We start from the raw sequence: 27,635 nt of genomic DNA, 5'->3' as shown, positions 1-27,635 counted from the left end.
GGGCACTGAGAAACAAAGGAACTTTAAACCATTATTATTCATCTTTTTTTCTTCTTTAACATTAAAAGAACTAATTCCTGAGGGACCGGTTAAGTACTTGCTTAACTCCAGCTAAGTTGCTGTCAAACATGGCCTTAGCATATAAAGTAAATAAGACAGAGACAGATGTGGTGTCACTATTAAATGACGATACAGAGTAGCACAATGAAAATAAAAAATAAAACTTACAGGCAGAAAAAAAAAAAGCAACGCTGTATTTTCCTGATTACCTCTGCAACTGTGAACTTGACAAAATAATATATCACATAGGTCTTTATTGAATGTGGAAAAGAGACAGCACTCACATGAAAAGAGCAGTGGAAACCTCCTGATGCATCTTCCCATCTTTCCGTCCTCAGGTATCAGAATGTTACCTTGTTATAGATCATCAGGTCATACTTAATTTGTTAAAAAGATGATGCCAGACACTGCATAGTAGAAACCCTGAGATTAGCTCTATTGTTTAGAGCATGATGTTAATAGTGCTAAGGTTGTGGGTTTGATCCCCTCAGAGGCCATTAAGAGTTGGACTTGATGATCTGTATGGGTCCCTTCCAACTCAGGATACCCTGTGAAGCCATTTTCACTATGTGTAAATCTTAATGGACATTTAAACTCTAGGGAAGATACTAAATCTTCACTATACTTGCCTTGTACAAGAATCTGTTATGTCTAAAAAGCCTCAACCCTAGCTTTACAATCTCTGAGTTTTAGCTGTGAAACCCGTGGCTAAGCCACATTGGCAGAACATGAAAATCAAAGAGTAATATGCCTATTATAAGCTTTTCAGCAAAATTATTCTTTTTAATTTTCTTTTATTTTTGCAGAAATACTTTGGAAAAGTCATGGACTCTTCTTCCTGCTTCTGACTTTTGATGTTCTTTTTTTAGTCAACAGGTCTGTGCCTATAAATGGCAGGAGAAGCTCAGCTGTCCACTGTGCCAATCCAGACCAGAAACCTTGGCAGCCCCTCCAGTGTTACTGGCAAACACAGAGTTTCTCATCATTTTGTTTTGTGGAGAAAAGCTGGAAAAGATGATGTCAGCATACCCCAAAGACTCCAAGAACCCACATCAACTCAAAAGGTGTAAAGAGCAAAGCAGGATTTATAAGGTAACCGCACCATTTTAGTGTGTGTCTTTTTGATTTGCAGGAGTGACAGATGGAGTTAGATAGAGTTTGCATATGAGACTCAGACTGACTGATTTCACAGACACAGGAGAATCCAGTGTTTCTGTTTTCTGGCTGGTATGTACTTGGCAGGACTCTGCATTGACAGAGTCACTGTTTTCTTTGGGCAGGGGAGGAGCCCTAACCAAGACTTGCTATTTTCCTGGGGCTGATCTCACACAGCTATCAGCTGGTTTGCAGTGCCGGCAGTCGTGAAGGCAGCACTAAGGGACGTTTTTCTTCCAGTGGTAGCAAAGTGCTTTGGCTCACATTCCTGCTGTCCCAGGGGGGTGGTTATAAAGCACTTGCATTCTTTGTTTCTTGTTCAGATAGCCCCTGGCATCGACTCGAATACCCTCCAGGGCAGGATGAGCTGCTGTGCCCCCCTTCTCAGATGCACAACAGCATGTTTAGAGGCAGTCAGGGTAATGAGTAACATGGCACTAGCTGTATCTGTGGGAAAAGTCAGCTGCCTTTCCGGGGGGAGTTTCCCAGGGATTTCTTCGTTTCAAATGCAAGTACTAATGCGTAAACCGAAATGACAGGGAGAGCAAAACTGAACATCAATGCACGCTGCTGAATATAACAGAGGGAGCCACGGAGAACATCTTTAAACTCAGAAGATTAAAACCTTTAGAATAAGGGTAATTCCATGGTGGAAAACCTATTTTATTTTACCTTCTGTTGAGAGGAGTAAAATTGCATTGCAGTTTTCATCGCACAGTTAGGGAGCAGTAGCCTTTATGCACTGTACAGCTTATGGGATTGGAGAGGAAAAGGTGCTTTCTCTTCCCTGAGGTTTCAGAAAATAATTTTGAAACAAATTATTTTGAAAAAAGTTAACGAATTAACTTCCTGACATCAATCACATCTCTCCAAAAAAGACATGTGCCAGCAGAAAGCTAGCTATCTCAGAGGCTAGAATAGGCCACAAAGACATATAGCTTATGTAGATTTGCAGATGAAATATGTAATGAATCTCGTCCACAGAATCATTAAACGTTATGAATCAGGTTTGAGATGCCTTTTTTGGAAACTTAATTTTTAAGTTTAGGGATCATGTGAGCATTCTTTGTTGGCCATAATGACTCATTAGAGAGTTGGGTTTTTAAGAAAGTGTGACTGAAATCTGCTTCCATCAGTCTCTTTGCTTGCCTCACTGCCTTGAACAAGCTGCTGATCTTACCAGAGTCAGCAAAAGGGCAAAGTATCTTGAAGTTACAAAGGTCTGACAAGTTTCACTTCTGACAAGTTTTGGCAGCTGTAAAAAAAAGCAAGCATCAAATTAATACTATCACTGAGGCAAAAGCTTTGGTGCAAGCACAAGAGACTTCATCATGGGCTGAAATAACCACAGTTACAGACCTGAAGTGAGGTCACATGGGAGGGAGTTTGGGGTGGGCAGAGGAGTAGCTGAGATAATTGTGGTAGGGGCAGGCAGAAAGATGAACAAATGTAGGATGTAAGTAAGTAGAAAACCAGTCATCATTAGTTCTGTCGTTACCATAACTGCTTTCTTTTTAACACAGATTAGAATTCCAAATAGTCACAAACCTTTGGGAGCTGCAGAATAAAGTAAGACACCAGGTTTCATAACACTTCTGATAAGTACCAAGAGATCTGCTAAAATTGCAGCATTAGAACTCTTCTTACCTTCCCATAGGTCAACCAAATGCTGAGTGGTACTATTGACCTCATTAAAAGCACTTTTAATAAGCAGTCCCTATGCTTAGTGTAAGGACCTCATTAAAGAAAACACAGCTTACTAGTATGAGGGCTCATTGCTACCAGATTTGTCAGCAGGAACAGGACATTTACTTGTAATCTGTGACCCAAACACACCTTATCTTTTGGAGATGAGGGAAAGGACAAATTGAAATGCCAGTGATGTGTAAGAGGCATTTCAGATACACCCAAAATTGAGTTTATGACATTGAAAATATTTAAGGCAGAATGCATTAGAATAAGTATCTATTGTTTTCTTTACTAACATGGATCCCACTTCTGGAGGACTTGTTGCTGCTTTTGACTGAAAATTAATATGTTGATACAAAATCCCACAAAGGATGTGTGGAATTTTTATTCTTTTATTCTACAATAGATATATTGTAGAATATATCTACCAAGTATTTCTGAGCAGCCTGGGAAGAGAGTCAGCTGCTTATAATGCAAGGAGGATCTCTCAGATGTAATCCTTGTTTTTCAGAGTCTTGGTAGAAGTGATTTTTTTCTCCAGTAATTTATTTCATTCTTGCGAAAGGAAGTGCTCTTCCAGCATGATGCTTATGTAGGTTTGACTGCCATAATGCTGAGCTGCCCTTCTGCGGGACCCTGCAGAAGCAATTAAGTGCTAGGTGCCTGGTGGTAGCTGTGCTACCAGGGGACTAAAACCTCCCCAAAGCAAATGTTCTGACCTGTTGGATGAACCCATTTAACCAGCACCTGTTTGCCCAACATCTACTGTCAGTTTTTTATCCTTGTGGTGCCCTCTCATCATTGCAAATGCTTGTTCCTCATATCTCTCCAGCTTTTGACTATCTTCTTGCTATGTTCTTTGGCTTGGTCTGCCCCCATATTCTTCCATCCTTCTCCCTGGCACACATTTGAACTTCTGGCTGTGTCCCTTCTTGGTACTGCTGTCTAAGTGTTTCTTTGTGTTCTCCAGACCAAATATCAACTTGCTTGTACTTTGTTCTGGTGTACCATAATCCTAACCTGTCTACCCTCATCCTGCTTATGCCTTCCCAGTACTGAGGATCATGACTATGTCTAAAGGCAGGGGTGTCCTCTGTACATAAGTAGATGTGTAACTGGTCAAGCTGTTATTTGCCCCATCCTTTTTTCTACTGTTTATTATTGAATTTATCATCTTCCAGGCATTATTTCTTCCTCAGCTCCCTGATCTGTGACAATAGCCCAGACTACCTCCAATAACAATTCAGGCTAAACTAGCTGATTTTGTACTGAGGCAGACTATAAATAATCATACAATCTCATAATGCAGGTTGGCTACCAAAACAGGAGAAGACCCATAATGAAGAGCTAGTAGGTAGAAAAATCTTAATCCACTACAAGCTACTTCCAAGGGGATGGTATGTCTATATGACTGTATACATATTATAGACAGTCTTAGAGCCTAAGGCCGGAACTACAAAATATTTCAAAGGGAAGCAAAGTTCCAATCTATCTCTTAAAAGCCAACCTGTGTGACTTCCTGAAAGACCCACAGGGAATCTGTGATGGAGCAGGAAACTGAATTAAGCTTCCTCAGTAGCAAGTCTAAATTGTATTTTTTTTCAAAATTAGAAGTCAAGTTAGAAAAACAATTTGCAACTAAGCACTGCATAACAGTGGAATAGGAAAGAAAAGTTTCGGTTTATTTAAAGTATAGCAACTTCTGTGAACTGCAGGTGTTACAGATTAACACTTTAATGGGAGCCACATGCATTGCATCCTTATGTCTGACTCCAAACTCAGGTTAAGAGACAAAATTATTTTGACATCCGAGGACAACATAATGTTCTTTCTGAATATAGATCAAGTTGTCTGTGACATGTAAATGAAACTCTTCTGAGTAATTTTTTTTAAGAAATGTGATCAAAAAGAAAAGGTAGAGAATTTTTCGTGCTTATGTGCTATCCTGGGAGTCCAATTCTAATTACAGAGTCTCTTTGGACAGTGGCAATGTTTTAATCTTGTTTTACTGAAACACTTAAGCATATACTTAGATATGGCTGTTTTCAGAACATCATGTAAGTAACACCTAGATCATAATACTTTTCTTTCCCCTGGTGCTAACTGTGATTTCTATTCATTAATTCTGCCAGCCCTGTCTGGTCTAGTTTTTGGAAGATGTTTACATATATATTCATATACTTTGCTATTAGTGTACACTGTTTTTTCCTTTTTCTGCTTAAATATATGCCACAGACCTCCTGTGCATCTGACAAAATATTTCTAAGGTGGCCTTACACTACTTCTATGAATTTCAATTTTTCTATTTTTCTTTTCAGTCTCTTCTTTCATTTAAAGAAAAATCATTCTGTACTCTGAAGTTTTGTGTTGGAGGCAGCTATCCTAAACTCTATAAAGAAGCAGAAGATGACATGTCAGGCAAATGAACCCAGACTCCACTTCTTTCAACAAACAGGACATTCCCTTAACGGTACTGTCACTTCACAGAACCACAGAATCACAGTATCATGGAATTGTTTAGGTTGGAAAACACCTCTAAGATCATTGAGTCTTCGGATGAAGAGAGCATGGGCTATTTAAGATACATACCTGCAATTTATTTAGCATTCTGCTGCCATTATGCAAATCCTCTTCTTTCACTTTCTGCATATGCAAATAGGCAAGTTTGGGAGGTGAACACCATTTTACAAATGACTGAGGATAACTTCTGTGAATCCATGGGAATGTTCCTCATTTACAGGAGACAGACTCCACAAGGAAACAGCTAAGGAAGGTCAGCCAATATCACCAGTCCTAAATGCTCTTTGAATATCTTACAGCTGAATTTTGGGAGCATTTTGTGCATTTAGATTTCATAAGCATTGTTTTTTTCTTCTCTTGTTTGAAAGCTAGCTACGATGATAAGAAACCAGATTATGAGACTTATAAAATCTTGAAACTGGGCAGTGCAATATTCAGCCTTAATGTCACTCTTTTGACTGAGGACAAGGCAGCTTTTATGTAAAAATAAATAAATAAATAAAATAATCAGATACTGGGAAAAATGTGTCTGATAGGAGAATTAGAAGCAAGAAACCTCAGGATAGCCATCTTCTCTGAAGAATTTGGTTCTTGTTCCAGCTTAGCTCAAGCAAAATCAATGTGAGGATTTGTCTCAATTCCAATTAGTCCACATCATAGATCAGTATATCTGGAAAGCCCTAAAAAGATCTGAGCAGATATTTCAGGAGGCTGAGCAGCCCCTATTTCTGTTCAGTTAAATGTCAGCTGATCACACCTGGCACTTTGCAAGAATTGGTTCCCTGAAAAAGATGAAGGCTGACTGACAGAGAAGTAGACGGTGAGAATGGAGAGATGCAAGTAGCTGAATCTGTTAAATGTTTCTGAGCATCATTAAAAATAAGGGTGGCCAAGGAATGTAAATGTAAAAGACACGTAGGTCAAAACTTCAAGTGTGATTTTGGTGCAGCATCTCTAGCTACATTAGTTGGATATGGTCCAAAACAGAAGAATTCAAAAAGTATTTACGACATCCAGAGCACATTTTGACATCTGTTCATTTGGATGTTTTAGTTTTGCACTGAGGGGATGAGGGCAGAATAACTTCTACTTGAACTTTGCTCACTAGAAAAGTAAAGTCATTGTTTTTGCAAAAGAGAAAGAGAACAACTTTGAGTCTGTTCTGGCCAAGTTCATACCAAAGGTGCTGAACTCTTCTCTGTAAAGAGATCTCATACAGCAGAGATCATTTTGTACTGCATGCTGATATTTCCTCCAAATTAACTTAAACTGGCATTCTGCCTCAAAAGCTGAAAAATATTAAACTTGACACTCTGTTTGTTTGTTCTCAGTTCAGAATGTCTACAGCTACCCCTTTTGTGACTTGCCTGTTGCTGCTGGGTTTCCACTTAGATTGTTTAAATGTCCTTTCTCACTATTCTCAAAATATCTGCTGGCCCCCAAGTGACTCCCACACTGTGACTCATGGGCCTCTTTCATCAGGAGACAAACTAATGGTCTCCTTCGACACATGCTGGATGTGTTCTGCACAGCTCCAGGGTTTCTGCTGCTGCTAATGAGGTTTTTCTGGAGGGTTGTGAAAGATCATTAAGGAGTGGTTTCTGAAAGCCCAATGTTAGTTTTTCAGTGTTTAACCAGGGTTGCCTCCTCACTGCTCAGTGCTAATAATGGCAGAATGGTTGCTTTGGTAGCAGGGTGGTCAAGGATCATCTAACTGGTGTCAACAAACAGGTCCAGCTGCTATGCTGGGTGTTTTTGAACTTTTGGAATGATGGAAAAAGAGGAAATACTTGCTGCCTTATAGCAAGGTGAATTGTGGAGCTGAGTGGTAAGGGAAAGACTTGTCAGAAGCTAATGGCAAAACCTGGCTGCACCTACAGGGAATTCCTACCTTAGTTAGGTATCCAGTCCAGTGAAGGGAACAGAGAGAATTATCAGAGATACTTACTTTGAGAGAAATCCCTGTCCTCGAACAGAAACAGGATGGTACTAGGTGGTGATGGGCTGAGGAAAACCTGATGGCAGGACCTGGTACCCACCCCGCAGCTCAGAGCTGGAAAAATCACTGGATTGGAAACAGGACCACTCTCTAACTGTGCCTCAGTTTTCCCACTCATGGGGTGGTCTGGGTTTGTGTTGTCCACAGTGTTGGTGCTGGGAAATGCCATCCCAGGCTCTCCTTGGGAGACAGCCCTATTGGCTACTGACTGTGGGGTTGGTTAGGGAATAGGAATCATGGAGAAGAGAACACTGAGATAGGAATGTGGAGAGTGCTAGAAAAACTATGAGGCAGAGGACACATGAGAGTTCGGGGAAGAAAAAGCTCCCTGAGATGCTATTTGTTAGTACTGTCAGAAAGGATTCAAGAAGGTTATAGATAAATACTTGACCAAAAGAAAAGGTAGAAGTAGTCCAGGGGGACAGAAAAATGCATGACTGAAAGTGCTTCAGTTGCTCTAGACAACATCTGTTACTTAGAGTCCAGAGCTGACTCATACCTTAGGTTTCCCTTCTTGTTACTTTGGAAGATAGCATGAAAACCCTTAATTCAGGGAACTGGAAATGCTGAGATACAAGGTTTAAACACCACTGAGCTAGCTGAAGTACTGAAGAAAGTCAGTGGATGACTGTTTCCAGGACTTCTTTTATCTAGAAAGGAGAAAGGCTGAAAGGCATCACTGATGGGGGGATGCTTCATAGCTTTTGCAAGAGCAGGAGAAAAGATGACCCTGATGGGGGCACTGTGCCTTTGAAAGGATCTTGACAGGAAAAAATGCACTTCGGATGAAGCTTAAGTTCCGACATACTGATCTGTTAAGCTTCAAAAACAGGTGTGCAGGTCACGGAGCTTTACCAGAACAGTGACAGAACTGTCCAAAGGCTCAGTGCTAAGGGATTTCCGAATACCACATATGAAACAAAATAGAGATACGTCCTTTTTTGTGAAGTGCAGCAGCTAAAATCACTACAGAGCTAAAACACTGAGATCGTACATAAAAGCTACAACAAGTTTGAATTCTGCTCCACTTTACATGAAGTGATGGGCAAAAGCTGATAAAAATTGTATCGTAGCTGTATTTTTGACAACAGTCTGTTGTCAAACATTAAATGCTTCTAAAATTTTAACTGAAGAGGTGGCCAATTATAAAATTGTAATAAAGACACGTGTATTTTCCGATATTAAAAATAAAATGAATGAGCGTCTATAGTTTTTACCTAAAAATACAAAAAAAAGCAGGTGAAACATCTCAAGAGGATCCAGGGTCAGAGAGCTACTTTTTACAGTTTCCGGGAAATAATGATGTTCCTGTTAAGAGATTCTAGTTGGTGATTATCTATTAACAGGGATAAGTGTATGAACAATTATACTGACAATGGCAGGAGGCCAGAATGGTTAGGGCACAGAATGTCTTTAGGGCACAGAGAAGCTCTGAGTATAGGTTAGAGTTGAAGGATCCCAAATGCCCCACCATTACTGGTCTTGAGACTACTTTCTCTCCTCCTGTAAATCCAAACTATCCTGGAAGGGTTTTAAATTCAGGTGGGCAGAACTGCTGAGAGAAAGGCTATATTCATGTCAGCCAAGGGAGGAGTAAGTCTCTTCTTTGAGATTTATGTCTGCACATAAGGCAAATTACCATTAAAATGGAAACACTTCCCATCACTTAGAGATCTGTTTTCTTGCTGACATCAAATATTTTCTTGTCTACTTGCTGTGCCCTCTCTGTTCCCAGCCTGAATTTCTCAGGGCACTTCCATTTGCCTAAATTTAATTCTTGCCTTAGGGTATGGTTTTGGCAAACTGACAGTTGGCATGTGTTGGGAACTCAGGGCATTTCCCTGGGAAACATACTCTACAATAAAATCTGTTCCACACTGATAACATTTAGATCTGAGGAAAAACAACAGAAAAGTATGGCCAAGGGCCTTTAGCAACTTCAGAGAGAGCCAGAGTTCCTGCCTACAGCTGCTCAAAAAAGCCTAAATTAACTAGAAAAAAGAGAGTTTTTCTGCAAGCCTTTAGCCTTGGAGGAAAGCTAAGGCAGTAAGATACGCACAGGTAGTTTGAAGTCATCACCTGCAAGCCTGCAGGGACAGAAAAGGTAGAAAGTGAGGCAGTTGCCATGTGGAAACTCATCTTTAGCCTGACTATGTGAATCAGCAATTTGGAAGTGCTGCTGTGCATATATACACACAATAGACTCGGGACAAAAATATAAGGGGCAAAGAGAGGGACTGGAAAAACTGAATTGTTCGTGGGCTCTTTCCCATACCTCCATGAGAAGGCAAAGCTGAGTCTGCCTTCAGCAAGTCTTCCTGTAAGTGGCAGACCAAAGGCAGTCTGGTTACCCATGAAAAAACTTTTTAGATTGATGTCTAAAGGTGTGAAGGTCAATTGACTTTTCCTCTTTAGAAATTACACTTTTCATGTTTCTCTCCTTTCTGGATACTCACAGTATCTTTCTCTTCAAGACTATCAACAGCAGTTTAAACGAGCTTAAAATATTTCAGATGAGTGTTCTTCTGGTAATTTAGCTGAAATCAGACACAGAGTTCAAAAGTTAGGGATGCTAGATGCATGCAGAGAATAAACAAGCTGACACGCAGAATATGATTGCATAAGTATGGTTGTTTTTTCACTTCAGAAAGCAGCCTAAAATCTGCTTGTTGGCAGATGAAGGACAGACTGTGATTGTTGCCACTGCTGCTCAGGATGAAATCCTGGAAAAGGTAAGTGTGGCTGTTAGACTAAGAACCCTATGACAATACATAGCCTGTTTCTTTCGCCAGCATAGGACTCAGCTTGCAGAGGTGAGATATATGTACCAGGCTGATGATTCCTAAAGTTATATAGAAAAAACCCCATGACTACAAGTTACACACATTGTTTACTAGTAGAAAATTTGAGAAAGGGGCTAAAGATACATTTATACAGGGCTCAAAATCAGTGATACTGAAGAAACACACCTGGTGTTTTCTATCTTCATCTCTGAAGCAGTCTTCCTTTCACTTGCTGCCCTTTCATCACCAGCTAAACTGTGTTTGTCTGTTCCCTGTGTTTAGATATCACAAATCTTTGAGAGTCTGATGAGGTTTTCTGCTGATCAATGATCTGTGAGTAGGGAGCTCAAGTGAGGATACCATGAACAATTCAATTATTTTCAAATTATTTAATACCAATCTCTTAAGACAAGAGAAAGGCTGTGTGCATTTCCAGTCCAAACTACCTGTCAGTTGAATAGTTAAGGATATGTTTTAGGCCTATGGTGGTTAATGGGTAAAACTAATTGGAAGTAAAATTTAGGCCATGGCTAAATGACAATAGGTGTAAGAATTGCATGCCTGAAAAATCAGGACTTTAGTGCTGACATTAAACAGATTCTTTAGAATTCCTCAACTAAATCAATGTCTAGTCATCCTGTATCTTTATGTTAATTGATTTGGAGAAAATATGACCTTCTTTCCCTATAAGCTTACCCTTCCTTAAAGATAGAGATAGTTCAAAAATAAGAAAAATAAGAAAATAAGAATAAGAAAAATTCCTGAGTTTTTGATGCCTGTTCATTTTGCTAGATTCAGCTTATTGAGTTCTGAATACAGTTTAGAAGTTGTAACTAAAATTTTTTTTAAGAGTATTATTGAAAACACTGTGTAATTTGAAAGGCTGAAAAGTTTAACAAGCTAAGCTGGTAAAGTCATGGTTCCATGGAGAAAAACAATGAAAAATATATAATAAATCTGAACCATCTCTCTGAGGCAGAAGCTGGTCCCAAAAGTCCTATGACTATTGCCCAGAAGTGGCACTCAGTTCCCCATGATCGCTTTTTCTAAGGTTTTGCACAGTAGTGTGGGGAGTGGCTGCTCATTGAGGGCTGCCAAATTACTTCTAAACTGCGTCATGGGATCTTTCTTTCAACTAAAGAATTTTAGCACTTCATGGGAGTGGGCTTCCTCATGGCCTGTGGATGGGGCTCGCTGCCCAGGCAGCACCAGCCTGCCACATATCTCAGTGCTTTTCCAGAGATTACTGCTTTTCTCTGGGGAATGAGCTGAGCATTCGTATTGTTTCTTTCCCTCAAAAAGCGCAAAATGACCCTCTTGGGCACAGCGGGAGTCAAATGCCCATGTTTGTTGGCAGCGTGCAACAGCATGAGGCCAAGCTGTACATATGTGCAGCTATATACTGTTGGCTTTTGAATGGAAAATACGATAAAGCTGATGGGGAGGCAGAAGAGACTAGTTGAAGGGACATCACCCCATTACTCTAGACTTCAAGTGACTTATCAAAATCAAGTGCAATCATGTGAGTATAGTGTGTGTGAATTCACATTATGCAGACATAGAAATACATCAGCTACACAAATGATCTTATAAGTCTCTGTAACTGCTAGGAAAGTGTCTGGATGACAAAGCCCCTCACATGTGTCTGAGTTTTGCCCAGGGGACCACAGACTGACTAATGAACTTGTCAGTAAGGCTGGCAGTGCTTTACAATTACAGCAGAGCGAGAGTTCCTATCCAGAATGCTGTAATGAGCATATTTTGTGTTGGGTGTGTGCTTGGCATAATACCTGCACGGATTGCTCCTTTTATTTCCATGCCCTTTGCAGCCCTTTCTATTGATCAAAAAATCTTGTATCTATAAATATACCCAGCAGTCAGACCCTATTAGATTTTTTGTCTTGCAAAATAATTTTATAGATGAAGACAGTTCAGGCTGCATTGGAGGTTGAAGGGTGTAGACCCTTCACCTTGCAAATTGTTTATCTGATGTTGGTTGCTGCATTTCAAATCAAATGTCGTGTTCTCAGTCTTGTCTGTAAGTTTTACACCATACTTCCCTCCCATGCCCAGGATAGACCGATGAATCTCCATCTCCAATATCCTCCTGCTGTCTAGAAATTCATAATTTATTTTACCACTTGTGAAACAAATCTCTATTTAGCAGCTGTTCCCTGAAAAAATCAACTGTTTTGTCGACAATTCAATGACAGAAGTCTTTTCTTGGGACCAAAGTCCTTGATTTAAACACTTTCAAAGACCTATTCTGAAGACAGTGGAGATTCTGTGGTACATAACTCATGTGGCCCATTTTTCTATGAGAGGGGGAAAGCAAAGCAAAATTAGTTTATATGATACACATTACGAGAAAAAGTAGACTTTGTAAGGAAGCACTGCAGCTGGCAAGTATCTAGTCATTGCCATTCAACAGAGGTACCCTATGTTTTCAACACTGCTGTCCTGTGCTGACAGGTTCAAAGGTCCGGTGGCACCTTAATCATAGGAACCGGTGGGCAGCCACTGGTAGGGGAAGGCAGATGGCACTTCAGAGCCTGTGTCTGTTGAAGTTAGAATGAAGCCGAATCCCTGCTCAGAAAAGCTATTTATTCGGTGTTCATTATGGAACTGAATCACAAAACTCTACCCCTGGGTCCCTGTTGTTGCCTGAAATCAGTGAGTCGCCAGGGGAAGTCCTGTCTCTCATGACAACTGCCATCTCAGTTGGCACACTGCAAATTGAACCAGAGAATCACTGCCCCTAAAACCACAAGTTATCACAGCTTGTGTTGGCACATCAGCACCATGCAGGTCCATGTCTGGGGAGGAGCTATGTGCTGTATAATTCCCCTCTGAGCCAGGGGTTGCAGGAATCTACAAGGAAATGTTTTATTTCACACGGTGTCAGGGAAGCTGGGAAAATAGTTGGGAAAAGGTCAGCTCTGAAAAAAAGCTTTTACAGTCTCAGCCTTGCAAATGTTGAAGAAACTGCACAGTCTGAAGCACTGAATTGTCAGAAATTCATGTGTACTTTTAAAGGTGCTGGCTCTGTGGGAGACGTGTGTTCATTCGGCTGGTCACTGCACAGCCTGCAGCATGTTTGAACTCCTGGTCTGAAGTGTCCTGCAGATACATGGATAGAAGGACTGCACTGAAAAACGTCAGTCCTTTCTAAAATAGGAAAAAAAGGAAGCACTGTTGGAAAAATTATGATTAAAAATAGAGTGTTTGCCCCTTCGGTACAAAATACAGGTAAAAATAAAATTCACCACTTCCAGTTTTTCTGCATCTCTGGTTGACAGAGATGTCACTTGTCTTGCTGCTAAAACAAAGGCAACTTCCACATTTTTTTTAGTTCACTTCATTAAATTCCATGGTTCATAATAGAATTAAATTTGTCCCTAAAAACTGGTTCGTCCTGAGAAATCTGCTGTAACTAATAATGCATTTATAGTCACGTTACTTGTCTTAAAATGTAAATGAGATTGGGGGATTTCATTGTGAAGCTTTTTCCAATGAAAAGTGGTTTTGGACCAAACAAGGATTTTTAAATAATAACAATAACAACAACAACAACAACAATAATAATATCATAATGAGATTGCACTTTTTATAGTTTTTCAGAAGGAAAAAGGGAAGATAACTTTCTTGCAATAAAGTATCTGTTTCTTTACAAATATATTTGATCTTAATTTTGAAAATTGAATGTTGTTTTTTTCCTGTAGATATCTACAATAATAGTGTTTTGTTTCTTTTCCTTTTATTTCTAAAGCATGCCTGTTAGAAACTTTATAAGTCCCATTAAATGGGTATTATTCCTTCTATGCTTTGAGGAGAATACTACTGCTGGCTCTTTTGTTTCATTAATTCCCCATAGAAACACACGTTGTACCCAACTTAAGATCATGAAAGACACAGGGATTAGAAACCTATTTAGTCTGACTAAATCCTTCGGAAATTTAAAATGGAAAATATTATCACCATTTGAGTGTTAAATCTACCAAATTTTTGTCTAACCAGTTAATTATTTGCTTGAGAGGATCCCTAAATATTCTTGTGAAAGCAGGGAGCTTTGGTAATGACGCAATCTCCAAACTGGAAAGGCAAGCACACATTGTCATCCAGTGTGGGGGAAAATGCAAAGCACCTGAGGAACTTCGAAGGGTTTTTTTGTTAGGAAGGTTTGCTGAGAGGACAGGTACCTCTGTGTTATTAGAAGGAATAGCTCAGGGAGAGGGAATTAAGGAAAACTCAAGTACAACCCCTTTGTATAAAAAATGTGTCTAAATACTAGGCAAAAAGTGTCTCCAGAAAAAGTGTAAGGGAAGAGAGAAGGGAGTACATTGTGAGCTGACTCACGGCCAAATGGCAGGGGAGCAGCAAGCAGATAAACTCTGGCGGTTCACTTCCTCCTGCCTCTAAAGCAGCAGGACTGGGATGCATCCCACTGTAGTTACTAGTGTTTGTCCAAAGGCCTCCATCATCCAAATGTTTCATTTCCTTCATCTGACAGCAAGAACCTGCCAGACTCTGGTGTTTTGGACTGGCTGCTGAGGCTGGGAAGGAATGTTATTTTTTAATGGGAGCATTAAACAGTGTGGTGGGGGGAGGTGATAACTCTGCAGGATAAAGTAGGAAAGGGTAGATCCTTTCTCCTAAAAAGAACATCTGCACTGCCAGATGTAAATAGGATGGATAAATTCTCTGCTTAGTGGGAGTCATCTGACTTTGTAAGATGCCCTCCATGACTCCTCAATCAGCAAAAAAATTTATGTAAAATGTGATAGCAAGGAGTCCCAGGGAGCCCGGGATTGAGAAGCAACCACTCAAATATCCTTAAAAGTGTTAAAGTTGCCTGGCACTACTGTGGTTTTAGATGATCTTCTAGATTTTTTTTTTTAAGTGACTGTTTTCTTCTATCTAAAATGGGGTGTTAGTAGCTATTTTTAATTTACTATGGCTACCTTGACTTGTCCAGCCAGCAAGGTGAGGGTCAAGCAGACTCTGAAGGAAGGATCTTCTTTGGCCAGATGGTGAAGGGCACGGGTGCAGAAGCCAAAGGACAGAAGAAAGAGCAGAAGGATACATGATCAATTAAAATAAGAAGTGTGAGGACATCTTGCCACAGTTATTTACCTCTCTCTCACAGCAGATCTTCCAGTCACCTCTGCAGGACACATGATGTCTAAAAGCTGTGAAGTAAAAGTAATTATCCTATCCAACTTTTTATAGAAGTCAGTTTGAAGTGTTTTCTGTTCAAAATTAAATTAGAGGCAGGCTTTTCAAAACAGCTGAACTACTGAACATCTCAGTATGATGTTGCCACACACATGCATGTGTTTTCAGCATGCATCTGGCATTATTCCCAGCCTTCCTGAAACCAATGGCCTACTTCTGGCTATTTTTTCCCTTCAAAATCTCACCTTGATTCACTACAGTGTTTTGAATTTCCAATTAATACAACAAGCTTTGACAGGTGTAACATCCTTCTTACATATCTTTCATCAGAATGTGATACAGGACTAGCAGGAGACATGTGTAAGGGAGGGGGGAGGAAAGTAAGGGAATACATCACTATCTTCTCTGTATGTGCTTTTCAGCTTTATGTATTGTGTGGTTCTGTGTCTAAATATCAATATGCATGCTCAGAAATATAGACTGACAGAAATATGTATCTTACAACTCTTTTTCTTCCTTCTCCACTTCTGGGATGATAGAAGGATTTCAGGTGTGTGAAGGCCTCCTTGAGAAAACAAAACAAAGTACCAGGGTATAGTTTTTGAAATGGAAATGCACTCAACAGCAGGCAGAAACCCAAATTCCTTTGCTCTGCAGTTTCCAACACAGGAAAACAAAGTTCTGGATTCAGGGTGTCCTTGTGTGCTAGCATAGCAGGAGTCTGATGTATTTCAAGACTACAATTTTGGTTTTAATTTTTTTTTTTTTTTTTAAATTCCTGTATGTTTTCCCCTCTCTGTTAGGCAGAGTTCTTTCAGGGCTATGGAGGGTCATTGGTATTCCTGGAAATGGATTCACAGGGGCTGAACAAAAATGGGACTTAACTCTCTCTTTTCCTACTAGTGCTGCCTGACGAAATACACGTACTTCTGATCATGAGACAGGAGAGGTATCACACTGCTATGCAGCCAAAACCTCCACACTGGGGCCACATCTGGTCCAGTTTGTCAATTGCTCATATTTTAAAGAAAATAATTTTTTTTATTTTTTAGATACATCACTGCAGATGCGAAAAGCTGGATTATGTCTGGATTTTTGCGGTAGGATATCCTCTCTGCTCCTTTGTTGAGACAGAGTAGAAATATTATCCCCTTTTTTGTCTTCCTACTCTCCCCCAGATCTCAGACTAAGTAGGTACTTAACAGAAGCAATTAATGTTTAACTGCTAATGAGTTCTGTTGACCAAAGAGATTATTGAACAAAACATGTCTTACCTGATAATAGTTTTTAAACAAAAACACAGTACATGACAATCTTCTATGTTTCTGAAATATTTGTGAAATTTCAGGAAAAAAAATGTGAAAAGCCACTATATATTCAATTTTTTAACTTGCAGAGGGTGAACCAGAAGCACAAGGAGAGTGCAGGAAAGGGAGAACACTTGCTCTTTCCTTACAATCCAAAAGTCACCACTGATAGAGGTAATTACTGTGAGAGTCTTTTCTGCAAAATCAGGCATTAGTCCTTGAGAGGATGTTAGTGAGGAATAAGAACTGATGTTTGGATTGAGATCTCTATAAATGGCAGTTTGTCATTACATGATGTGCATTGTTTAAAATTTTGTATATGCCTCCAGAGGCTGCAAGAATTTGACATTACTTGTAGTAATGAGTGAGCTTTCCAAAGTAGATTATATGAAGTACAATATTTCAGGCTAATTTTGAGCACTATGTTTACTTTGGAAACTCTTTAAATCCACTCTAAAATGGTTGAACTAGATCTGTCTGATGAAGCATTTTAGGCTTTCTGAAACAGAATTACATGAGAACTTGCTTTTACAAAAAGTCAACAAAAATATTTTGCCCTTCACAGATGTTTTTACTCAGCACCTTCTTTCAGGAGAAATCATCCCAGGAAGTCAGCATTACTTTTTAAGTGAGATCCTCAGAAAAAAAAAGAGTATTTCTGGTTACAGTGTTACACTGCCAACAATGACTGATGGCTCAACAGGTCACTAAACCAGGGACTCCAGATGAAGGCACTGGGACTGCTGAACTTCCTTGGCAGCTTAGAAGAACTGTTCCTTTCCATTTCCAGGTTGCATAACTCTTTCCTTTTTTTCTTTTCTACCTCCTCTACCCTTAACTCAATAAAGGTTAAGCGAGTCCTTTACTGAAAATGATAGGAAATGAAAAAAGTTAATAGTGTAGCTTGGCTTTTGACTTTTCCAAATTGCTTCCTTTTTTCTAGGATGCACCTACTATACCTGATCTCAGCTCATAGGCACGGTGAGGTGGGTAAGAGCACTGCATGGAGGTGGAAAGGAGCCCTGCATTGATGTACCTGTTGCTCTGGGTGGTGATCAGGATTGCACAGCAGAGGGGTAGAGGCCAGGGCAGCTGGTTCTGCACACCAGGAACAAGGGGTGCAGGCAAAGGCTGTATACATAAAAGCCACCTGGTGCCTCCTGGCTGTCAGGCAGGCTTTTGTGAGTGCTGACAGCCTGTCCCCCTCACGAGCATCAAATTAATTCAAGCACTAAAATAAATCTCAAATTGAGCCATGGCCAATAAAGAATACACAACATGTCCTTGTTACCTTCTGTGTGTGTCTGACTTCTGTCTCTGTTAGAAGGGCTCCTTAACCAGCTCTCTGTGAGCAAATAGATGGGAAGCAAGCTAATCTAGCAGACTTCTTTACCTCTGGTACCTCAACCACTCTAGGCTGTGACACATGGAGCCTCCCAATGGTGGGATTTACATAACAATTTAATTTTAAAGAAAGAGGACATTTACATTTCTGGCAGTTGTGTAATTAGTGTAGTTCCTTAGCAGACTCACCACCGTTCCTTATGCTTCTTATAGAGAAAGTTAGAAATGACAGGCAGGTTTGAGCAGACAGTGTTTTTTCAGGGTGGAAGTCAAAGACTTTGCTGGAGTAGACAAAAGCTCATCCAAAATAAGACTTTAGCTTCATTCTCTACCTTTAATCTTATGTGGCCTTTGATTCCCTCACATAGAACTTGGATGCGCCCTAAAGATGAGCCCAAGGAGCAAGGATATAAATGGGGAATGTGATCAGTGGACTCTTGTGAATTGGCTGCATATTGAACGTACTGATGGGCAGTTCTGTTTGAAGTTGTATTAATTCTATTTTCATCTCAAAGCTTTATGCCTTTATAACATTAATATAATAAATACAAATACTTCAGAAAAATTGCAGAAAACATTGAGAGAGGAGAAGGAAAAGCCTTGCATATTTTAAAATTTCTTCTAACTTTTTTCTCTTCTTTATGCCAGCACTTTTTCAGGTGTGCTGGACAGGGTGGGAAATATCTACAACTCAAACCTTGTAGGAGGATAAGGGAGGAATGAGAATAAAAGCAATAAGGCAGAAAAAGAATCTACTCTAATTCTGAGAAATTACCTAAATTACAAGAGCTACACCTTTGCTTTCAGCCTGCAGTGGATTTACCTTCTCTGAAGTCAGGGCAGTGAGTCCTGACAAGCACCAAGCCCCGTGGAGAAGAGTAGACATTTTATGCTTCAGAAACCTGTGACCATGGACATGACGTACACTGAATACTTAGTTCCCTAGTGCTCACTCCAGACTGACTGATGATGAGGTGCTTTGCTGGCCTGGAATGACCACAGACAACAAACAAATACACCTGCATTCAATCCATTTCAATCCATTTGGTCCTGAGAAATTCTTTTGGGGAGGCTAATGAGAAAACAGAGAAGTGTCTTTGTGTGTAAGTGCTTTTGTCATATCTCAAGTTGACAAACTCCCCTTTATTTACACCCAAGTCATGGTTCAGACTATCCCAAACTATCCTTGCCATCTGATTCCATTGAAAGAATTATAGGATGGAGCATAAAGTTTGGCTACAGATGAGCCAGGTTTCTCTCTGCTGTTCCTGCTTTTATGTTTTTTTCTTCACCCTTTTTTTTTTAAAATTGAATTCTATGGTGAGATTGTGTGCCTCTCTGCCTCTTTAATTGTCCACTTTGAATTCATTTACAATGTCATAGATTGAGTTTGTGTTTCAGGATGTGTCAGTGGGACCGTGGTAATGCATCTCAAATGGTAAAAGTCTGCATCTTAATTGATTACCCATGTTCCTCCTTGGCCACATCCTCTGCAACAAATTCAGCATAATGGGGCACAAGGAGAAGGGGCTAGGGAGGGGGAAGGAAAGGGAAAAGGCACTGAAGAGTTTTAAAAGGATTTGTGTTAATTCCTTCAAGACGTCCCTATGTGATGTTTCTTAGTCAATAGGAGATTAGATTGAAGAGAGGATAGCCGCTGTTAATCCTCTTCTATCCATTCCCACAATGGGTATTAATATAGGAACAAAACACACACAAATTTGCACAGGACTTTGTTGTTGTTGTTGTTCTTTTTCCTTTCACCGCTCCTCAAGGAGAGCACTGAAGATCAGAGTCTTCAGTCTCATTTTTACCAGGAAGGTATTAGTCAAGGAGGAATGTCACATGAATTCTGGAATATTATTATCTCAGGTTCCCTCTGCAGTTGCCGACCTTTTGGCCCAGAGCTGTAACCATAACCAGGCAGAATAAGACTTTCTTCTTCCAGCAAGGCTGGAGGTAAAGGACAGTGATTTAGGGTCTATGTTTCCTTTAAAAGAAGTCATGCAATTCAAATTTTGTCGCTATCATGAATCTTCAGGGTTTCTTATAACATTTTGTTTAGGAAGAAATCTCCTTTGCATTCACTCAGAGTCAGCGTGAATACTAAGGAATCTTTTTGGTCAGCCAGAGCCAACTGTGCTGTGAGCCATTGCAATTCCTGTTTGTCCATCTGGCTCGTTCCCTTTATTAATGTGTATCGGGCTTATTTACATGCTAGAAAGAAGGGGAAGCACTAGTGATTAATAACTTGCTCCCTCCTCATGCTCTAGTCACACAATTATAAGTATCTTCATGCCTTGCTTGAAATTACCTTAGAGACCTCCTGTATTCTTGCTGTCTTATGCATCTTCCCCAGAGCAAGAATATATATTCTAAAATAGGTCACTGTGCACATCTTTTCTTAGATAGCAAACTGGCAGTGAAGAGGGGAGCAAGTGAAGAGGACAGTGAACTGTAGAGAAAGAAGAGTCTTTTTTTTGTTCTTCCATCTCCTATTTTTTTTCCTATTGATAAAAGAAAAAAAGAAAGAGAAATTCATGAAAAATTAATGCAAGATGCTAGCCTGATCCTTAAATAGTCTCTGCTTAAATATGGACATCCTGACTCTTGATGGCAAGTTCCTTATGTTCTGCCAGTATTAACCTTTGAGGAAGACTGAGGTTATGATAATAAGCATTTCTACAGTAACTTCTATCTTAAGATACTGAAGTGATTCACTAGCACTGGTCTAACCTTGGAATAACCTTCTGAATCAGTTAGTAATTAGTTCTACTCTTACACATACAGAAATGCAGAGCATTGAAGCAACTTTTCCAAAGTTGTTCATAGCCTGTGGCATAACTCAGGACCAAGGCACAGGTCTCTAGGCTCCAAAACTGGTGCTTTGAGCACAGGGCCACGTTCCTTAAAACAGCCCACTGCCAAGTAAAGTGACAAGTAGGACTTTATTTCTCATTTCCAGTCAGCATTGTAGCAGGGGAGAGCCTCTGCTTCCTTTGCTTTTGGTCAAGCCTTTTCCCTGCAGGGAAATAAATAATCCATCTGCTGTTTCTGTCTGACATATCATCTAACATGCACAGCTCAGACATCTAAAACACAGGTGACCAGAAATAGAATCTGTTTTAATACATGATTGTCCAATTTCTTTCAGGATTCTGAAAAAAAAATATTCCCTATGACACACAGGAACTTTAAGTAGGTTTCATAGGCACCACCTGTCATTTTCAAGCAGAAGATTGATAATGCTTTTTGCATTATCCAACTTTTTTCACAGTCTCTCTCCTTTCCTGTTCTCTCCTCAAATATGTTTTTATTCTTTACCCCAGTATCTGACTTTGACGAGCTTTCTGTCAATCTCCAGACCAACCTGTCCAACATGGTATGCCAACTACCAGCAAAGCATGGATATGCCCTTCTTCCAGTGAGGCATGTAAAGAGTAGAGCATCTCAGGAGTTGTCCAGCCCACTAGTCCTAGCCCTCCTCTGCTCTGCTCTGTAGGAGGGGCTTTGGTGTGGGAAGGGAGTGTGGATAGCCTCAACACACTGACCTCTGCAGGGTGGGCTCCTGATGTTCCTTTGGTTGCTTGCAACTTTAGCTGAACTCCCTGGTTAGCTCAAACATATAATAAGAATCCCTCCCCGTGCAATAAACTACAGTGGTTTTATTGCCTTTATTCCCTGGTACATCTGTGTGAAACACAGTTGGGCAATTCTTCTTCATGAGAGTACCAGCCAAGCCTTGAAACCCAAGCCCGTTTTGCTGTAGGCAGTGGTGTGTTTTCAGAGACTAGGCAGCAAAGGCATGTTGTCTATAAAGAAGCAGAAAAACAGTCACAACACCAAATAACATCCTGACCAAAACTAAGTGAAGGCCAAGTCTTCCACTTTCTTTGGCATCTTGTCTTGACAGAGTTCGTGGTACCCAAAGCAGCCTTCCCAATGGTCCCAGAGCTCTAGGAAACATCAGTAGACTGGACTTGCTGCAATTATTTGGTGCTGTTCTAGCATGTATGCTCAACTCTCATTTCTTCCCTTTGCCATGTCAGACCTTTTATCTCCTTCTTGTTTAATCAGATATAGTTACCTTTATGCTCCTCAGAGCTCAGATATATTTCCTTTCAGGTGCAGCTTTAGTGAACAATAAATTTGACTTCAGTCACCCATAACACTTTAAACCAATTTAAGCTCCCTCTTCCCTGAATTCAGGGGCTACTCAAGGAAAAACTCTCCCCCCTGTCCCCCTCCCTCCCAAATCAAAGTCTCTTGCACACTGATTGATTCACCATTGCGTCTCACATCCCAGCTGGAGCTGAAAAGCTCCACCTGCTGCTATTACTCAGCAGTAATTGCACTGCACTTTTGCACAGTCTTCAAGCATTCATCATCAGGATGACTCAATAAGGCAGTCCTGCATTGATGAAAGGCCTTAGAGCCTCCATCTCTCTTGCACGTGCAATAGCCATCTTCAGGATAAACTCTGGTGTGTGGTTGAGGGGATGGGAAAATGTGTTTTATGATGAATAACTCACCAAAATTTCTCCTCTCCTCTCTGTTCTCAGACTGTCTTGAGAACCAATCCTTGCAGTCATACATTACTCCCTGAATATTTTCTGTGAGCGATGTTCCGTGTGTGGCTTATTCTTGGGCAGTCCCCTGGAGAGTATTCAAAATCAAAGCTGCATGACAGATGCCTGCTGTGTTTGCTGTGTGGAGTCCAGTCTGCAAGCCAGGACTTTGGTGCCTCCCAGGAGACCCAAATCCTCTGGCTCCTTCATGTCTGTCTGCCGCTGGCTATCCACGTTGGGGCCCTTTGGCTGGTCTTGAGCTCTTGGCCTGGGCTACACTCGTGCCCAGGCTTCCACCTGACGTGCTCTGTCTCCTTCCCAGCTGCAGTCCCATCACTTGCCAGGCACACAGACAAATCCCCTTCACCTCCTCATTTGTCTAAAAGCAGTCAAAGGACCAGATACCACCAGTCACTAATTCGCCTCAGAGGCAAACAAGAGAGCAGGAGAGAGCTGGTGATGAAATATCCAGTTATTTCTCTCCAAAGCCATTTCCCCTGCTGCTGCTGCAGGACTGACTGTGCACGTGTGATGGTGGAGGGATTCACAAAATATTGACTCAGAGTTGGGGGGTTATTTCTGTTCCTGTGCTGGGCAGGTATAACTGTGGAATAAAGGTCTCCAGAGAGCTCAAAAATCACTTTTCATAACTGTTATGTAATATTCCCTTGCAGCTGTCTGGCAGAACATTTCTGCTAACTAAATCACCAGAACAGATCTGGAAGGCAAGCAGAGCATATGCCTGCAGTGTTATACAACATTTATTTACTACTTGCAGAGTTCTTTCATTTTGCTGTGGAATATAATTTATGCAGCTTTGAGAAGGTGCAATAGCCATGTCAGGAGACAAACCCAGAGCCAAGAAAACCAGCGTCACCCTTGGCACCACCATGAACTCTGTCTATAGCATCCCATCAGCTCTTCCAGTGCCTCAGGTCACCCTGGCCCTGGAAAACAGAGGCATTTCTGACTGCTGAGAGGTGATGAGCGCGAACACGTTGGTGGATGAGGATTGTCAGATGTTATGGTGGAGTTGCTGAATGGGTGTTCCTCCTTCACTTCCATGGGGTTTCTTTGATCTCTCTTGTGCAGGTTGTGGAACACATCCCTTTATATTTTTAGACACTTACACCTACACGCCTATATATGTAAAAGAGTCTCTGCATATTCATATATGCATCTATATATAGCACCACACTGATAATCATTACCAGTATGAGGGGGGGAGTTTCAAATCTGAAATATATCAGACATGCATGCTTGTGCCAGTGGGATGCATCAAAGCTGGCTGAGAATATAAACAGGCTTCTTTTTCCCCCCAAGTATCAACACTTTGAAAATTCAGCCTATTTGGCAACTGATATAAAATAAAAAGAAAACAAGAGAGTTGCCAAATATTTCAGTTTGAGAGAGTTTAAAGATTTTTTCCTCCTTTCAAAGTTAAAAATGTAATTGAAAAGGTGATAAATTTTACCTCCTCTAACTGGGAAACACTGTTCTCTCCAAACCATTTCTGTCACAGACTGTCTGGTATTCTTAGAATCTATTTGATCATGAGTTTTAAAGGTGTTGCACCTCAAATGCGCCTGAAGGCACAGACAAGTGTACATAGTTCTAAAAAATAAAACTAAATTTCATTATGCACTGTTATGTACCGAAGCGTCTTTACAAACCTGGCCTGTATTTCCTCTGTAGGTGGGTATCACAAGTGTTAGAGTAACCAGTGATTCACTGTATATGTAATTGCTGGGACATGCAATTGCTTGATCTTACCTACTCCAGAATTCCTCAGAGACCTGGTCCTGATTTCCAGAGAGAGAAAAAAACCTCATCTTCCAGTCCTCCAGTTTTCCAATTTTATGCGCTTTAATTGCTAAATCAAATAATTAAGTAGAAGCATAACATAAGATAAATATTAACCTAATTTATTTTAATTTACTTTGATACAAACAAAAACAATCTAATTATCAGCTTAATTAAACCATTCTTAATAAATCAACAACCTTATGAGCTTTATCTGACACACTGGAGGACAGCAGTTAGTTGCCAGCCATAAGCACAACATAGCATTATTAGCACTAGCTGGAACATCTTATTCCATCTGAATGCTAGACATAGCAAGGTGCCAGTCACTCCCAGATCAGAGGTGATAGTGGTGTTCATTAAGATAGTCTGTTCAAATTACAGATGTTCAGACAGTAGCCAATATCTCTGCTTTACCAAGGGAGGTCACATAAAAACATCCTGGTGCGTGTCAAAATGACTCAGCTTGTTACATTCAAAATTCAAATGGAAATGTACTGAGAAATGCTTTCAGGATTACTCACATAACATTCCCAATCTAAAATTTCATACACTCATGATTTTATAAAGGGACTGTTTAACTCAGGGATGTCTTAGATATGCAGAATCTATTAGTTAGATGCCATTAATAGGAAAATCCCTCCATTATCTGCAAACATGCACATGTGCACACATGCAGAGTGTGCATCATCAAGTGTCAGAAGTCCTCTTTTCCTGAAGCTAGAGCTATCCTTCTAAAAGGTCCACAAAAAAACAACCTCTCTAAGTTGTTTTTTTTTGTTTAGGCAATATAGTTTCCATGACTTTCCTCTGAGAATTTCAGGAAACTAGCACATTGTTCAGAAAATTACTTAGTGGTTTCCTTGAACTACCTGTTTATTACTGATAACTTTTCTTAACCAGATTAACCAGGTGTGAGGTCTGATGATCCTGTATATTGCAGCACATCTGTCCACTTTTTGTGGAAAAATCCTGGGAAGGTAGAGGGAACACAAAATGGTTTAGGGGTGGGTGGTTATGTGATGGCAGCAACAGGTCGAACCAGTTTCAGTGGCTAGGGAACAAACATAGACTTTTGATTTTTCAGAAAGGATGATGTGGCTCATCCCACTTCCTCCTAACTTCTGCTCACCAGTTTCTTGGTAAATTGAAATGAGATGCTTCTAAATTCACCAGCATCACTTGGTATATCTTGCCTTGCCCTGTAAAGGATAATCCCATATGACCACAGGGGAAACAAAAATTCATTCTATCAGACAGAGAGTTTATGGATCTTTTAATATTTCAGATCATGGCTCAATGGATAGATGCCACTTATTCTAACCTACAAAAGCCCCGGCTCAAAAATTACTTGAAATTACAAAGCTGGCAAAATGCTGATGCTGAAGATAGTAATTCTGTCAACTCCACACAGCAGTTGCTAATCTCAAGAGACTCACAGAACTGCTTCTTGACACTTCAGTGCTTGTTTCCAGCTACATTTTGATCCAGGCAAATTTAAGAGCAAATATCACCCTTTGTCACCACAAATATGTGGAAATTTCCCTGAACAAACTTTGATTTTTAAAGTTCCCAAGGCACAGACTTGTTTTGGACTCTCAGCACAGCCTCCAGAACAGACAGATCTGAATACAGTGTGGTTCTCTTACTCTAACTGGATTAAAATGTGTATTAAAAATTATAATAAATTCATTAATAGCTTGGATTTTATGGTAAAGGGGCAATACCTCCTAATATAAGACATGAGCTGCTGGAAAAAGTAAGTGTGTGAACTGGGGAGGAGTTAAGTTTTGTATGATGGTGACTTCTGGCACTTTCTAAGACAGACTGCTTGAATTTGAAGTGTTATAATTCTTAGTGGTGGTGGTGTTGTTATTAATTTTGTTGTTGCTATTATTACTATTTCTCTATGTGCTTGGAAAGCCCTGCAGGGCTAGCAGGGAGTAAGACCTGTCTGTGGGTTTCGTAGATACTTGCAGGCACTCTGAAATGGTAAGACTGAGATTTCTGAATTCCAGTCTCAGGCTGGGGAAGAGGGTTGTTTCAAGCCTTCACTCTTCGTTGTCACAATCTCATTTGTCTGTCCTAGTCCACTTCTGTCTTTCCAAGCAAGTGCTGCTAAGTTTTCCCTTTCCTGATCATGCACTGAACAGGCTGCCTGGGGTAAATGATTCTGTTGGCAAAAACTCCTGCAAATAAAAAAAATGTTCTACTGTTCTCATTAATGACATCAGGGACCCACTGGATCCTATTGCATTACATAGAGACCTCCCTGTCCTTCCCCCACAGAAGATAAACCTGACTCATGACAGAACAGGGCTCAGTTGGTTAATCTGAAAAGCTACAATGGTCCCCTCTGTACAACTTGATACAGCTGACGTGTCTCAAGAGGCAGAAAAATGTTCAGAGGCACATTCCACACCACAAGGAATGCCACTGCTGGGAACAGACTGGAAGAGCTGCACAGAGCAGTGATGGGGCAAGAGGGATGGCAGAGGACATGCAAAGATCACCTGACCTTTCCCTGGCAGTGCTGCAGGTGGTCACAATAACCAAAAAAACATGTCCTGGAATACAAAGCTCAGCTGGACTCTAACAGTGGTCTCTGTGGAGTTTTCTTCAGCATTATCTCCAGTTTGTTCTGTTCCTGGCTGCCCTTGGCACTGCAGGTTCTTAAGGTGATGACTTTCTTGTCAGGTGAAATCTTCCCAGCCTGACTGGGAGGCTGGTCAGATTCCTCCTGCTTCCTCCCACCCTGGAAATATTTGTTCATCAAGAGAAAGCACCTTCCTATATGAATTACAGCTCCTGATTGACAGGCCAGGCAGAAAGTGTAATTTGTAAGGTTGAAGTGAGGTTGACAGGAATAAACTAGCAGTCTGATTTTTTGCTTTGCCACTATGAGATAAACTGATCTGGCTTCTCCATTGTTTTAGCTATGCAAGAGGAAGGACTTCTGTGTTTTCCCACAGTATGCAGTCAAAGCAAGCAGAATGAGATTCCACTAGTCAGCAGCCAAAGAAAAATACAAGATACACATGCAGAGAAGATGAACAAGATTTTGAATAGTAAGAATCTTTTTAGAAGAGCCTTTAGAAAGATTAGTGTATGTGTATTTGAACCATTATCCCAGCCACGAGGAAGGACTGACAGTAATTTGATTAATTTGAAATCTTTTTCTGCAGCCTAAGATTTGCTTCAAGTTTAAGGCAGGAGAGGATATGCAGTGATT

The 27,635-nt window shown here is 40.5% G+C and overlaps 1 long non-coding RNA gene across 1 annotated transcript in view; it reads left to right on the top strand.

The window, feature by feature from the left end:
• The first annotated feature begins 1,002 nt into the window (after positions 1-1,002).
• Positions 1,003-27,635, top strand: part of LOC127469831 (uncharacterized) — a 54,255-nt gene continuing 27,622 nt past the window's right edge. The window contains exon 1 of the long non-coding RNA XR_007904095.1: positions 1,003-1,152. This is a non-coding gene — a long non-coding RNA (uncharacterized LOC127469831). The remainder of the gene's footprint in view (positions 1,153-27,635) is intronic.

Source organism: Manacus candei, unplaced genomic scaffold (genome assembly GCF_025592945.1).
Source record: "Manacus candei isolate 608988 ecotype Guabito, Panama unplaced genomic scaffold, ASM2559294v1 h1tg000018l, whole genome shotgun sequence".
NCBI classification, from domain to species: Eukaryota; Metazoa; Chordata; class Aves; order Passeriformes; family Pipridae; genus Manacus; species Manacus candei.
The sequence above is the reverse complement of the archived record's forward strand: the minus strand, read 5'-3'. Positions and strand labels throughout refer to the sequence as shown.